This window comes from Lepisma saccharinum, chromosome 29 (assembly GCF_977018435.1).
Source record: "Lepisma saccharinum chromosome 29, izLepSacc3.1, whole genome shotgun sequence".
Classification (NCBI taxonomy): Eukaryota; Metazoa; Arthropoda; class Insecta; order Zygentoma; family Lepismatidae; genus Lepisma; species Lepisma saccharinum.
Genome location: NC_139257.1, coordinates 79,241 through 94,294, shown reverse-complemented (window position 1 = coordinate 94,294; position 15,054 = coordinate 79,241).

Sequence of the window (15,054 nt, the reverse complement as noted above, 5' to 3'; positions counted from 1 at the left end):
AGGTCGGTCGCCACTCTGGATTTCTAAGGGGGAGGTGTGCCATTCTCCCCCTTCCCTCCAGAAGTCCATGTCCCTACATTATTATACTTTCACCTAGAAATTTAGTGTAGAGGAATCTTATCGCCGGTATTAAACGATATTATACTTTTAAAGAAAATCAAGTATATTCAAGCCGATTTAAGTTCAAAGCAGGGTTGCAGAGGCAACCTCGGACGGAAATCAACTCTAGGAACAAACATTGAGGTAAAAGAAAGTTAAACTAGTAGAATCTAAGAGTAGCAGGACAAAAGGATACTCAAGATGGAATTTGTTTCCACGTTTTTCTTGCATTATTTCTTCCAGACGTCCAAGAGCACCTGCAGGGGGCACAAAGGGGCAATTGCCTCCCCTCGACATCAAATTTCGTACAAATAAAAATACATTTCGTAAACATTTCTTGCACTATTCGCTCGCACTCTCTTCTTCCTACAGTCTTGTCAAGTTCAGGACCGTAACTAGGGGGCTGCGAGAGTTGTCCATGGGCGCCGAACGATCTAAATGGAAAATATCGTAAAAGAGAATGCGATGGACCCCATGATTTTTTTGACATATTAAATCAATATTGTTTTCAGTTTGCAAAAATTAGGATCTAAAAATTTTCTTGCTCGCTTCGCTCTCAATTTTGTTATCTTATGCATTGCATTGTGATTTGCCAGAGAGAGAAGTTATAACTACTAAGTACTTCAGACTCTTGCTGCTAATCAGTATTCTCTTAAATGCATGAATACAATTGTTTGAGAAAAGGAGCGCTGCAATTTTCAGAGAGAATGTATTTATTCGTTATGGTACTACCTCGTATGTATGTTTGTGTATACATATACCCATCAATGCAATGAAACTAAAACAGTGACATAAAATGAAGTTTTCCTTTCCCGACTGAACTTTCATCAAGGCTGTTGCCCCCCCCCCCTAATCAGAGGGTCTGCGCACGCCTATGCTTTATTCCAATACCGTCTCTTTCCCAATTCATATAATAGTAATACACTATTAATTTATATCGTGTTGTAATTAGTATTAATTTGATTTAATGCAATTATTTTAATTCAAATATTATTATTATTACTATTATTATTGAGATACTTGGTTCGAACCCCCCCCCCCCCCCCCGAAACATATTTCTAAATACGTGCCTGCAGCAAAAAAAAAAAGAGATTAAAGACAAATGTGTAATATTTCAGGAGACATGTAAGCAGTATGAATATTTCTTTGCGAAAAAGGGGGGGCGTGGTTTAGTTGATCCTGTGCTCTTTTACTTATAGCAGCAATCACCCCCAATACCCATCTATGGATGTCCTGCTTTCCGTTTCAGAAAATCTGGTCACCCTAGGATAGGGCCTCACACATTCTCGATATCGAGCATATTGGATCCCCGCCAAGAACCCCATGCAGAGCAACAATTTTATAATGAAGAATTCCTGTGTAATATATATTTTTTTTTATATTTTTTTTGTGCAGAGGGGTTTCAACGTAGGCGGATTACTGGGGAGGAGTGGAAACAACCGTAAAACACAAGCTTTCGAACTGACATTGTTATAGAATCTAGATACTTCAGAGGACTGCTCATTTACTGATGATGGCGAATCAAAATTACACGCTGTTTATTCATGACTTTTTCTTTCGCTTTCTGTATTCCATGCCGTGTGTCTAAGGATAGGATTGGCACAGATCCTGGTGCTCCGTTGGCGTTTATTTCAAGTCTTTTGTCTTGTGTAGCTCACGCCGCGTAAAACGGAGTCCTTTAACATAAAATAGGTATGTGAGGGGTCTTACTACTAGATACAATCCCGAAATTCATGAAAATACACATACATTTTAAAGTGCATCTTAAACTTAAATACCATGCTTAACAACTATGTTTTAAAATGGGAAAAATACTTACGTGTTCGTCTTGCGGTGAAAATTCCAGATTATTTGAGGCAACGTGAAAATGGACGTTTTCCCAGGGTCTCCACATTATGAACCTGTATCACCTAACATCAAGAAGGAAACTGATTTCTTTGCCTTGCTTCTCATTCAGCAGTTGGTCTCAGGAAAACTGAGACCCGAGAAACTATAAACAATCAGCACACTAACCCAGTGCGGCGCTTTGTTGATACAAACAAAAAATCGGACAATTATAAAGGACACAAAACCAGTAAATAAGCAACTGCAGTCAGATTGTTGAATTGAATGTTCATTCTATTTTTGGTTCCGAACTCTTTAAAGAGGGTCTGTCACGGATTCTCTTTGTGCGATGCTGTTAGAAACAGTGTAATATGACACTACCTCGCCCACACTACCTCAGGGTCAACACAACAGAAGGGGCCGAAAAACAGTCGATGCGTGTGAACTGCTCACAATCGCAGCCGAAATATTCTTAGAAATGCTGAGGTATATTTATCGGCGTATACAGTCAGGAGCAAATATGGATTGGATAAGAACGATTCCTTTTCTTTTCTGCTTTTCTCGGTGCTGGGGAAAGTCAAAGCCAGGCAGCCAATTAAAATACGCAACGTCGCAACAACGTCTACGTAAGCGCCTCTTTTCTGGCTTCCATTAGCTCCTCGCTGCCCAGCAGACGATTTTTTCCTCGTTTCTCATTGGCACCGAAACTGTCGACCGCTCCCTAGCGCGGGAAGCGGGACAGGTTCTACCAAACGCGGTATACCTTGATCCTTTCTTTCCATCTTTCTCGCACTTCACCCTCGCAGGGATTGATCTTAGTGGAATACATAAGCGACACTAATTATATCAAAAAGGAGCAAGTGCTGCATAAGGGAACTTTTCAAACATGCTACTTGGTACAGTCACGGACACTTCTGGGTGGTACTTGTAGTGCATTTTTATTTTTCTTGGTTTTTTGACTTGTACAAAACATTTGATTTGGTGTCCAAAACTATGCAACAATAGTACAAATATCCTGCACTGTTTACTTTTCAATTGTTGAAACTGGTACATTAGCATCTACTTGTACTGCCACTTTTGATTTTGATCTCTCTCGGTTATTTGACTTGTACAAAAAATTTGATTTTGTGTACAAAATTGTACAAAAATAGTACACAATTCCTGCACTGTTTATTTTCGGATTCTCGAAAATGTACTAAAGCATTTACTTGTAGTACCACTTTTGATTTTGATTTTTCCCAGTTATTTGACTTGTACAAAATTTTTGATTTGGTGTACAAAATTGTACAAAAATAGTACAAAATTCCTGCACTGTTTATTTTCGGATTCTCGAAAATGTACTAAAGTATTTACTTGTAGTACCACTTTTGATTTTGATTTTTCTCGGTTATTTGACTTGTACAAAATTTTTGATTTGGTGTACAAAATTGTACAAAAATAGTACAAAATTCCTGCACTGTTTATATTCGGTTTCTCTAAAATGTACTAAAGCATTTACTTGTAGTACCACTTTTGATTTTGATTTTTCTCGGTTATTTGACTTGTACAAAATTTTTGATTTGGTGTACAAAATTGTACAAAAATAGTACAAAATTCCTGCATTGTTTATTTTTTAATTCTAGAAAGTGGTACTACAGCATTTACTTCCAGTATCACTTTTGATTTTGATTTTTCTCGGTTATTTGACTTGTACAAAATTTTTTATTTGGTGTACAAAATTGTACAAAAATAGTACAAAATTCCTGCACTGTTTATTTTCGGATTCTCGAAAATGTACTAAAGCATTTACTTGTAGTACCACTTTTGATTTTGATTTTTCTCGGTTATTTGACTTGTACAAAATTTTTTATTTGGTGTACAAAATTGTACAAAAATAGTACAAAATTCCTGCACTGTTTATTTTCGGATTCTCGAAAATGTACTAAAGCATTTACTTGTAGTACCACTTTTGATTTTGATTTTTCTCGGTTATTTGACTTGTACAAAATTTTTGATTTGGTGTACAAAATTGCACAAAAATAGTACAAAATTCCTGCACTGTTTATTTTCGGATTCTCGAAAATGTACTAAAGCATTTACTTGTAGTACCACTTTTTATTTTGATTTTTCTCGGTTATTTGACTTGTACAAAATTTTTGATTTGTTGTACAAAATTGTACCAAAATAGTACAAAATTCCTGCACTGTTTATTTTCGGATTCTCGAAAATGTACTAAAGCATTTACTTGTAGTACCAATTTGATTTTGATTTTTGTCGGTTATTTGACTTGTACAAAATTTTTGATTTGGTGTACAAAATTGTACAAAAATAGTACAAAATTCCTGCACTGTTTATTTTCGGATTCTCGAAAATGTACTAAAGCATTTACTTGTAGTACCAATTTGATTTTGATTTTTGTCGGTTATTTGACTTGTACAAAATTTTTGATTTGGTGTACAAAATTGTACAAAAATAGTACAAAATTCCTGCAATGTTTATATGCGGTTTCTCTAAAATGTACTAAAGCATTTACTTGTAGTACCACTTTTGATTTTGATTTTTCTCGGTTATTTGACTTGTACAAAATTTTTGATTTGGTGTACAAAATTGTACAAAAATAGTACAAAAATCCTGCACTGTTTATTTTGGAATTCTAGAAAGTGGTACTACAGCATTTACTTGTAGTACCACTTTTGATTTTGATTTTTCTCGGTTATTTGACTTGTACAAAATTTTTGATTTGTTGTACAAAATTGTACAAAAATAGTACAAAATTCCTGCACTGTTTATTTTCGGATTCTCGAAAATGTACTAAAGCATTTACTTGTAGTACCACTTTTGATTTTGATTTTTCTCGGTTATTTGACTTGTACATAATTTTTGATTTGTTGTACAAAATTGTACCAAAATAGTACAAAATTCCTGCACTGTTTATTTTAGGATTCTCGAAAATGTACTAAAGCATTTACTTGTAGTACCAATTTGATTTTGATTTTTGTCGGTTATTTGACTTGTACAAAATTTTTGATTTGGTGTACAAAATTGTACAAAAATAGTACAAAATTCCTGCAATGTTTATATTCGGTTTCTCTAAAATGTACTAAAGCATTTACTTGTAGTACCACTTTTGATTTTGATTTTTCTCGGTTATTTGACTTGTACAAAATTTTTGATTTGGTGTACAAAATTGTACAAAAATAGTACAAAAATCCTGCACTGTTTATTTTGGAATTCTAGAAAGTGGTACTACAGCATTTACTTGTAGTACCACTTTTGATTTTGATTTTTCTCGGTTATTTGACTTGTACAAAATTTTTGATTTGGTGTACAAAATTGTACAAAAATAGTACAAAATTCCTGCACTGTTTATTTTCGGATTCTCGAAAATGTACTAAAGCATTTACTTGTAGTACCACTTTTGATTTTGATTTTTCTCGGTTATTTGACTTGTACATAATTTTTGATTTGGTGTACAAAATTGTACAAAAATAGTACAAAATTCCTGCACTGTTTATATTCGGTTTCTCTAAAATGTACTAAAGCATTTACTTGTAGTACCACTTTTGATTTTGATTTTTCTCGGTTATTTGACTTGTACAAAATTTTTGATTTGGTGTACAAAATTGTACAAAAATAGTACAAAATTCCTGCACTGTTTATTTTGGAATTCTAGAAAGTGGTACTACAGCATTTACTTGTAGTACCACTTTTGATTTTGATTTTTCTCGGTTATTTGACTTGTACAAAATTTTTGATTTGGTGTACAAAATTGTACAAAAATAGTACAAAATTCCTGCACTGTTTATATTCGGTTTCTCTAAAATGTACTAAAGCATTTACTTGTAGTACCACTTTTGATTTTGATTTTTCTCGGTTATTTGACTTGTACAAAATTTTTGATTTGGTGTACAAAATTGTACAAAAATAGTACAAAATTCCTGCACTGTTTATTTTGGAATTCTAGAAATTGGTACTACAGCATTTACTTGTAGTACCACTTTTGATTTTGATTTTTCTCGGTTATTTGACTTGTACAAAATTTTTGATTTGGTGTACAAAACTGTACAAAAATAGTACAATATTCCTATAATGTTTTTTTGTCATTTCATGAATGTGGTACTACAAGTAAATGGAGCTCACAAAACCTGCAGGCTGAGGTATTTGCATCGTCGCGATTAGCCTGATCTCGACGTTGAAACCTCTTGTTACTATGACCTCTGAACTGGCCTCGTGAGTTCGATCTATAATTACATCTATGATTAGCTCTATGATTTTTATTATTTCTGTAGGAAGAGGAGTTATTATTCCCCTTGTTGAAACCTCTGCTCATGTCATGTGCGTTTTGATTAGCCGTTTTCGCCAATTCCAACACATTTGAGCAAAGATTAAAAAGAGAACTTGCGTTCATCTGTTCGTTCTAAAAGAGAGACATGCTCGACAGTTGTGACGAGAGTTTGTCTATTTCATCACCAGAGGCGGCATTTGGAGCGTGTTCTACTGTGGGTACGGCTGGTGTCGCCGCACAGCGGACACTATCAAAACTCGGTACAGCAAACATTCCTTGATACACTGTGTGGGAATTATTTACGGGAGCGGGATTGGACTGTAGACTTTGGACTTGATGAGTCGATGGTGGGAGAAAGGGAGATGGACACTGGTTGTATGGTACAAACTGCTGAGTCGGGTTGAGTGGATTACTGGGGAGGGGGGAATAGACCTGTGCAAGCGAACAGCTGTGAAGTGTTGACGGGGTGAATGTCTGGGGCAAGCTTGCCTGAGCAATTGCCTGATCTATTTCCAATTTCTCTTCCAACATACGTGAATTAATTAATGACTGCTGGCGTTCGAAATTCTGTAGGTGGGCAATTAATTCTTCTGTTCTGGCAAAATGCTTGTTGGTTAAACAGCCAATGTACTTGGCTCGCAGTCCTGTGATGATATAAGAGAGCGTTTGTTCTTCAGTGGCGTTCGGGAAGTATTGCTGGACCAATGCCTTCTTAGCAATAACATAGGTATGGATGGGTTCGGTTATCATTTGCTTTCTTTGGAGTATTATCTGTACGGGATCTGCTGACAGGTATGATCCCTTGAATAGCGTACTAGCTCGTCTTTGATATGGGTGTATGTCAAGTCTACAAAATTGGGTCGTTTCTGTACTTCATGAAAATAAGTTAAAGCGGTGTCCGTCAAAAATAAAGGTAACATCTCTTTCCGCTTAGCTTCCGACCATCCTGCGGCGTGTGCTACTTTTTGGAACTTGAGGAAAAATGAGTCAATGTGCTTAGGGTCATTTCCGCTAAATGGTGCCGGGTATAATGCAGTTGGAATTGGGGTGGCCATGTTAGTGGTGGAAATTTGTACAGTTGCGTTATCAAAGCTATTAGGATTGTTAGAGGGAGTTGAAACGTCACCTGGGGTACTTGCTAAGGGCTGGGGTTGGTTTTTGTTTGGTGTTTGCAGTCCAAGGACAAATTGAGGGTAATTTCAATTAGCAGACCTTAACCGTGTTAGTGGAGGGGAGGGAATTGGGGTTAAATGTCGTGCATTTGTTGTATTTGCAGTGATTGCAGTTGCTAACTCTATGATTTGGTCGAGGGAGGAATCTAGGTGTTCGTGCAACGCTATCTGTGACGTATTCATAAACAAAGGTTCGTCGTGCTGACCAAAGAACAAATGAAAGTATGGGTATACAGTTATTTATGTCATTAATATATCGCTGGTCAAATAAGTATAAAAAAGTGTTCTCATTCCTGTGTGAATGATGCTTGAATACATGTTATGCAGAAGAACTAGATTTTTGTTGAAAAGGGGGGACTCGGCATAAAAAGAGAAAAGAGGTGTTGTTTTCCATAGGGTAATACACAAAATTGTCACTGGGTCTGACGCATCTTAAGCGTACCGTGGGAGTATGAATTGGAATTACTAAAAATTTACTTAAAAAATGCTCCCAAAGGGGGAGGGAGGGGGGAGAGAATAATTTAATGTAAAGCAATTCGTACAGGAGGGTACTTAATTGCAAAAAGGGCCTGAAGCACCTCCACCATGTTGTTAGCGCGTTTTACCTGGGCTCTGAGGTCACAGGGAAGTTTCATTTAAACATTTAGGTAGAGCTTAATAATATCTGTGGCTGAACCTGCTCCGATTAGGAGGGTAGAGATATGGAAAGTTGGTGTAAGGTTATTCACGCTTGTTCATACCTGGTAGATGTGTGTGATGTCTTGTCCTAATGCTTCTCGCAGACCGAATCGTGACAGTTCCAAGGTTCTATCCAGCGACCCTCAGCTCACCAGACCGAGCTTTCCCTTGCGCCTTGTAGCATGCTAGGCAGCGGTAACTCCGTGTTCCATCGTCGTAGTTCAGCAGTGTAATGTGTTGTAAAGTATCGGACTAATTATCCATGTAGCGTCGATGAGTGTCAGAATCCAAAAGAGGGCGAGCTCCGGGACGGAGCTTGCTTTTATCATTCTAGGCGTCGAAAGGTTGTTAAACCTTTCAAACGCGGTAGATCCTGTTTAGATCCACGCGTTTACCTTTCCAGTTCCTGGTTTTACGGAAGTTACAAGTTAGCGCATTCTTGGGATCGCTCGCTGGTCGGACAAGTCCAGGAAATAAACAAGTGTGAATATTAACATGACGAGGTTTTCTCGGTTTAATGGTCTCCATATCTCTACAATATGTATATATATATATATATATATATATATATATATATATATATATATATATATATATATATATATATAATTATACAGGGTGGTCCAAAGGTCCCTTACCACCCCTTGTAAAAATCGTTTTAGTGGAAATTGATGAATAACAACCATGTGTGACCACATTAGGCCTAGGGGGAAGTCATAAGGGTGGTAAAGGACTTTTGGCCCACCCTGTACTTATATATAATATAATTATTTGACCTTGACATTAATTTTTTTTAAGATCAAATTTGAATATCTCGGCTCCTAATTGAGGTAGAGGGGTGGTTCAAACGGCATTTTAGTCTGAAAAATATATATATATTATATGAACGAGGTTTCATCCTTCTAGATCCAGCGGTTTCCTTGTTTATTTATTCATGGTCTGAAACCATTGCTTTCACATTCAGATGAAAGGTCTTGTTGTGCAGATTCCAAATTTGCGATTACTTCTCTTTTAGTTCAATTAGGAGCCGGGATATTGTTTTTTTTATTATTTTTTAAAAAACTTCAAATTTGAATATCTCTGCTCCTAATTGAGGTAGAGGGGTGGTGCAAAAGCCGTTTTATCATAAAATATTTGTTTATATGAACCAGGTTTTATCCTTCTAGGTCCAGCGGTTTCCAAGTTACTTTATTTACGATCGAAAACCTTTGATTTTACATTCAGATGAAAGGTCTTGTTGTGCAGATTCCAAATCTGCAATTACTTGTGTTTTAGCTTAATTAGGAGCCGAGATATCCGCATTTGATTTTTTTCAATTACCTGTAGCTTAATTAGGAGCCGAGATACTAAAGCGTTCAATTTCAATATTTCTTGGAGACATTTCTTCCTTTGTTGATAGATAAATATTTCAAACGTTCCTTAGTTAAGAATTTATATACATCCTGTTTCCTGTGCTTACAGATAAACATGAAAACCGTTACATATCGATATGAGCCAGGAAAACATGTGGTGAAGACTGTTAACCATTTCCGGGAAAATTACATAGGGTTCATATTAGTCATAGATAAACATCAGAAGACTGTTACAGATATCCGGGAAGTGTGTGACAGTAGAACCATTAGGAACGGAAATAACTGCTCTCTCATTCTTGCGTATATAAAGAACGATGTTCTCTCCACAAGTCAGTCTTCGTGAAATAGTCATTCTACGACCATTGACGTACAGTTATCCGCTGAACATCTGTTAGTACTATATCGTGATGGATATTACACAACACCTAGACAGTTGCGGGAAGTGTTGGGGAACATTGCGGAGAAAATCATCATGGGAGAAAGTATCTCCTTGGTCGAGGAGTATGACCGCTTACTACGGACCGTGACAACATCCGTATCCGATCTTTCCGGAGAACGATGGACAGGTATTTCCGAAGAGTCCTCAGGTCCGTCGTCGACACCCGATCCTGTATCACGAGTCAGCAACGAGAAGCAGATAGCCATCACATACGACGACGTTACATCACCAGGAACTTCTAGGAACGCTGCATCCGGATCACACCCGGAGCCTTTGCCAGGACCGTCATGGAGACCGGATCCTTTACCACCAGCAGAACAGTCATCCCAGAATGCTTCTGTATCAGATGGGAAAGGTAAGAATAGAAAACGAGTGACAGTGTCTCGTGAACAGATAGGAAATATAATATTACACAACATTCAAGAACGTGAATCTCCTAAATTCCGTTCCAAAGGACGACGTGTGGAATTCAGTTTCTCACAATCTCCAGAAAATGTCGATCCTCACACTTGGATTCGTGAAGGTGTTGAAAATCTTCTCACCTAAGTAAAAAAATACACCAAGGATGAAGACAAAATAGGTTTAACTCTGTCTAATATATCTGACACAACCGTGAAATATATTTGTATCGGGTGGCATAGATGCGACCAATTACACAGTGATATGGTGTGGAACATTATGTACAAAATATTGCAAAGTGCGAAAACCTTCACTGCTACAGATCACTTAATTTACGAGCAGACCATGTCAATATACCTGTTGGAGTGACTAGGGTACTCGACCATAATGTTTACCTAATTACATGTTAAGCACGCAGAAAAGAAGTATCGTTGGTGTGCCAAATAGAAAAGCCACTCTGTTTAGCTGAAGCTCTGGTCATAAAGGAAGCCTATGCTGATAACGATCCGTCGCATACTCAATATACAAGAAACAGAATTTATGCTACAATACGTGTGCCGGAAGTGGAATTTTTGAACTGAGAAAATTTTCAGCAAGTTCTCCCACAATATAAAGTTATTGTATTCAACAATATTCGTGATGTTAAAGATGTTTTGTTTGAAGGACTGGTTAAAAATGCTTCCAAATTTATATACCTTCTCTATGATAACCCCAGACAGCATTATGATGTGATAGTGAATTGTTTTGGAGCATTTGCGGCAAAACAAGAATGCCGCAGGTGTAACAAACTCATCTCACAAACCTCATAACCATCTGTTCGTTCAACTCCACCATGTGTGGCTGAACAGGATGTTCACAGAATATGTCAGACATGTACAGTCTGTAGTGAAATCCAGCAGTGTCATCGATGTTTCAGAATTATTCTAACACACAATACATATGAAAAAGTGCATAAATGTAACATGAAATACTGTACTGTGTGCAACTGTGTGAAACCTATAAATTGTTTCTGCCACATGGCTATACCAAAACCTAAACATAACCCAAAATTTCTATATATATTGTACGATTTTGAATGTTACACATATATTTCTCACTCTGAGAAAGAGAAAACTTTTCTTCACGTTCCGAATCTTATTGTGGTGCAAACGGCCTGTCACGCATGTTACAAAAAAGAGGATTTAACAGTTCCATGTTCTGTTTCTGGAACAAGAGAGTTTATATTCTGGGTAGACCCCGTAGACACATTCCTGTCCTATCTCGAATTGCAACATAAGTTTTCCAACATAACCATTTGTGCACACAATGCACGAGGTTACGATTGGACATTTCTATTGCGGAGAATGTTAGAAAGAGAAATGAAACCTCGTGTCATCTTCGATTGTACCAAAATCATTAGTATAAATACCAAAATCTTCATCTTGTGGACAGTCTCAACTACGTTCAGACAAATCTTGAAGGATTTTCAAAATTTTTCGGTTTGCCGGTTCAGAAAGGATATTATCCGCATTTGTGGAACATCTACAAGGACAGGAATTACATAGGGCCGATGCTTCCTCCTTCTGCGTACGGTTATGAATATATGAAAACTTTTGAAGATCAACATTCTTTCATGTATTGGTATGACATTGAATGCATGCAAAATAGTGGTTAGCACATCGCGCTGCGACGCCAAGGGTCCCGGGTTCGAATCCCGGTCGGGTATGGTTGTTTGTGAATGTCCATTTTCATCCATTTCATCACTCATCCCCATCTTCGCAAATTAGCCAAGAGGCACAAAACGTGAAGTAAAATAAACTAAATCAATCAATCAATCAATCAGCATGCAAAATATACCTTTCAACAACAAAAACCAACTTCTCCAATACTGCATGAAGGATGATACCCTGTTCAGACAAAGATGTTTGAAGCAGAGATAGAATTTCCAAGACATATGCAAAATAGACATTTTCAAGGATTGCCTCACAATAGCATCTGCGTGTTCACTAATTTACACACAGAAATTTATGCCTGCTAACACTATAGGAATAATTGCTAAAGGAGGTTACCATCATGCAGATCAGACGTCGAAGTTTGCATTGAAATGGTTAACCTACGTTGAAGAACAAAATGATGTAATACTTCTTCACGGTGGACGTACTTGTGAAATATATGTCATAGGAGGACGTGACAGAGTAAACGGCTATCACGAGGAGACGCAAACAGTGTATGAGGCGCTGGGCTGCTACTGGCATGGTTATCAACGTTTCATATCCGTTATCAGGGATATGTATCCGAAAGATGACAACGAAGATGAAACCGATAAGGATAGAAGCAGTCAGAAACACAGTGACACAGCAGCCTTCAGATACGAGACAACATGCCGTAAACTTGCGGCTTTACGTTCTAAAGGATACCGTGTCGTCACAATGTGGGAATGCGATTACAACAAAATATTTAAAGCAGATCCTGAACTCGATAGATATCTACCAACACATCCTATTGTTTTCTGCATTCCTTTAAATCCACAAGACGCCTTATATGGAGGAATAGTTGAGACAGTCAGGACTTATTACAAGATCAAGGAAAATGAGAATTTACAGTACAACGATTTTACAAATTTCTACCCTTATGTGAACAAATACGGTGCCTAACCTGTCGGACATCCTAACATATTTCTAAGAACTTCTATTCCTTCGGTAAATGAATTTTTGAACGTGGAGGGGCTCATCAAATGTACTATTCTACCACCAAAAACCCTTTTACATCCTGTTTTACCTACAAAAATGCATGAAAACAAATGTTTGTATTGTGTAAGGAATGTACTATCAGATTAAAATGTCAAGGTACATGCTACCATTCCGATGATCAATGTGTACTTTCGGGAACTTGGGTCATCGCTGAGGTGTGTAAAGCTTGCAGTTTAGGCTACAGAGTACTGTCAGTGTCGGAAATATGGAAGTATGAAACATCGATGTACGACCCTGTCACAAAAACTAGAGGACTTTTTGCTGGTTATGTCAACACCTTCTTAAAAATAAAACAGGAAGCGAGCGGCTGGCCTTCATGGTGTCAGAACGACGAGGATAAAAAGAAGTACATAAGGGAATATTTCGATAAGGAAGAAAACAGTATTGAAGTCAATCCCGGAAAACGTACTGTGGCTAAACTCTGCCTTAATTCTTTATGGGGTAAGTTCTGCCAACGGGACAACCTTTCCCAGACATCCATCATCAAGGAATCGAAAAATTTTCTCGATGAAATGACTGACCCAAATATAATGACCGGAGGAGTCTTATTCATCAATCAGGACACCGTTTTAGCGAACTGGAAATATGTTGAAGAGGCCGTCAGTCTGAACAGAAGTAAACGTTCCTATCGCAGCCTTCACAACATGCCATGCTCGTCTGAAACTGTATGAACTTCTAGAAAAGTTCTAGAAAATACTGATTCAGTAATTTAGAAATATAGTCCTGAAATGGAATATCGCCCCCAGACAGGTGACGCACTAGGAGAACTCACCGATGAATTGGCAGATTTCGGCCCCGATACGGTTTGTGAACAGTTTGTTTCAACGGAACCAAAAAGTTACAGCATGAAAATAACGAAACCGTTCTCCGAATCACAGTATGTCTGTAAAGTGAAAGGGATTACATTGAACACCTCTACATCGGAATTGGTGAATTTCGATACTATGTGCGACATGATAAACAATGAAAAAACCTGAAGTTATGGTCGAAAATACAAGGGTTGGATAAAAAGTAATGGCAACACTGGTATAATTGGTACTTGACTGTATTGGCAGAGGAGCATGTGGTATATTCCTTCAATGTAATCGTCCCCCATCTCTACGACCTTCTTCCACACGTATGGAAGGTGTCGTACACCGTCAGCGCGTCCATCTTTGTCGATGTCCCGCAGTGACCACCCTATAGCACCTATGATGGCTTCGCGCGTGTCGGAATGCTTCACGCCCAATGGTTCCTTCATTTTGGCAAAAAGGTCTTAATAACACGGTCTCATATACCGGTGAATACTGCGGATGTTCCAGTACCTCCCACTACCAGTTATGCAGGAGCACCGTTACAGTGTTCGCAGTGTGACACCTTGCATTGTCAAGCATGATGATGGGACACCGTGCCAAAACTTGCCGTCGCTTCCTTCTTAATGCGAGACGAAGGTGGTGTTACAAGAAGGTGCAGTAGTATGGTTGCGTTGACCGACTGCCTGAGAGACGTTGTTCTTCTTGCCTAAACATATTTTTAGGGCGCTTGCACTCTCGTCCTCTGCTTCAAAGCTCTGCTGTTTTTGACTGAATAACATACGATCGCTCCCACTCACTATACTTTCTCGTCTGACATTCCTTTATCAGCCACGAAACATTTGTGGCGCTGTGACTCACCCCTTTCACGGGACAGAGGTGTTGCCATTACTTTTTATCCAACCCTTGTATTTTCAAAATCAGAAGAACCAAACAGTTACAAGTCATCAGTACAAATTAAAAAAAAAGCTGTTTCAGCCAGTATTGTTGAAACGACGATTCGACCATGAACTTTTGTCGCTTCCTTTCGGATACTGTGCAGACTAAAATACGTCTGTAGCGGTCCAGAGTTCGAACCCTTCTATCGGCTGATAGGATATAAAATGTGTTTGCAGACTGACAGATCTTCACTTTTCTTGAGAACCTGTAAGAAGTTTCTTCAGCATGATTCCTAAACTTTCCCATCCTTTCACCATGATGGTTTGTGGAGCATCAGGAAGCGGAAAAACTACTTTGGTGACAAATATAGTCGACTACATCGTCCATCCTGTCGAAGGATCCGTCAAGAAAATCATATGGTGTTACGA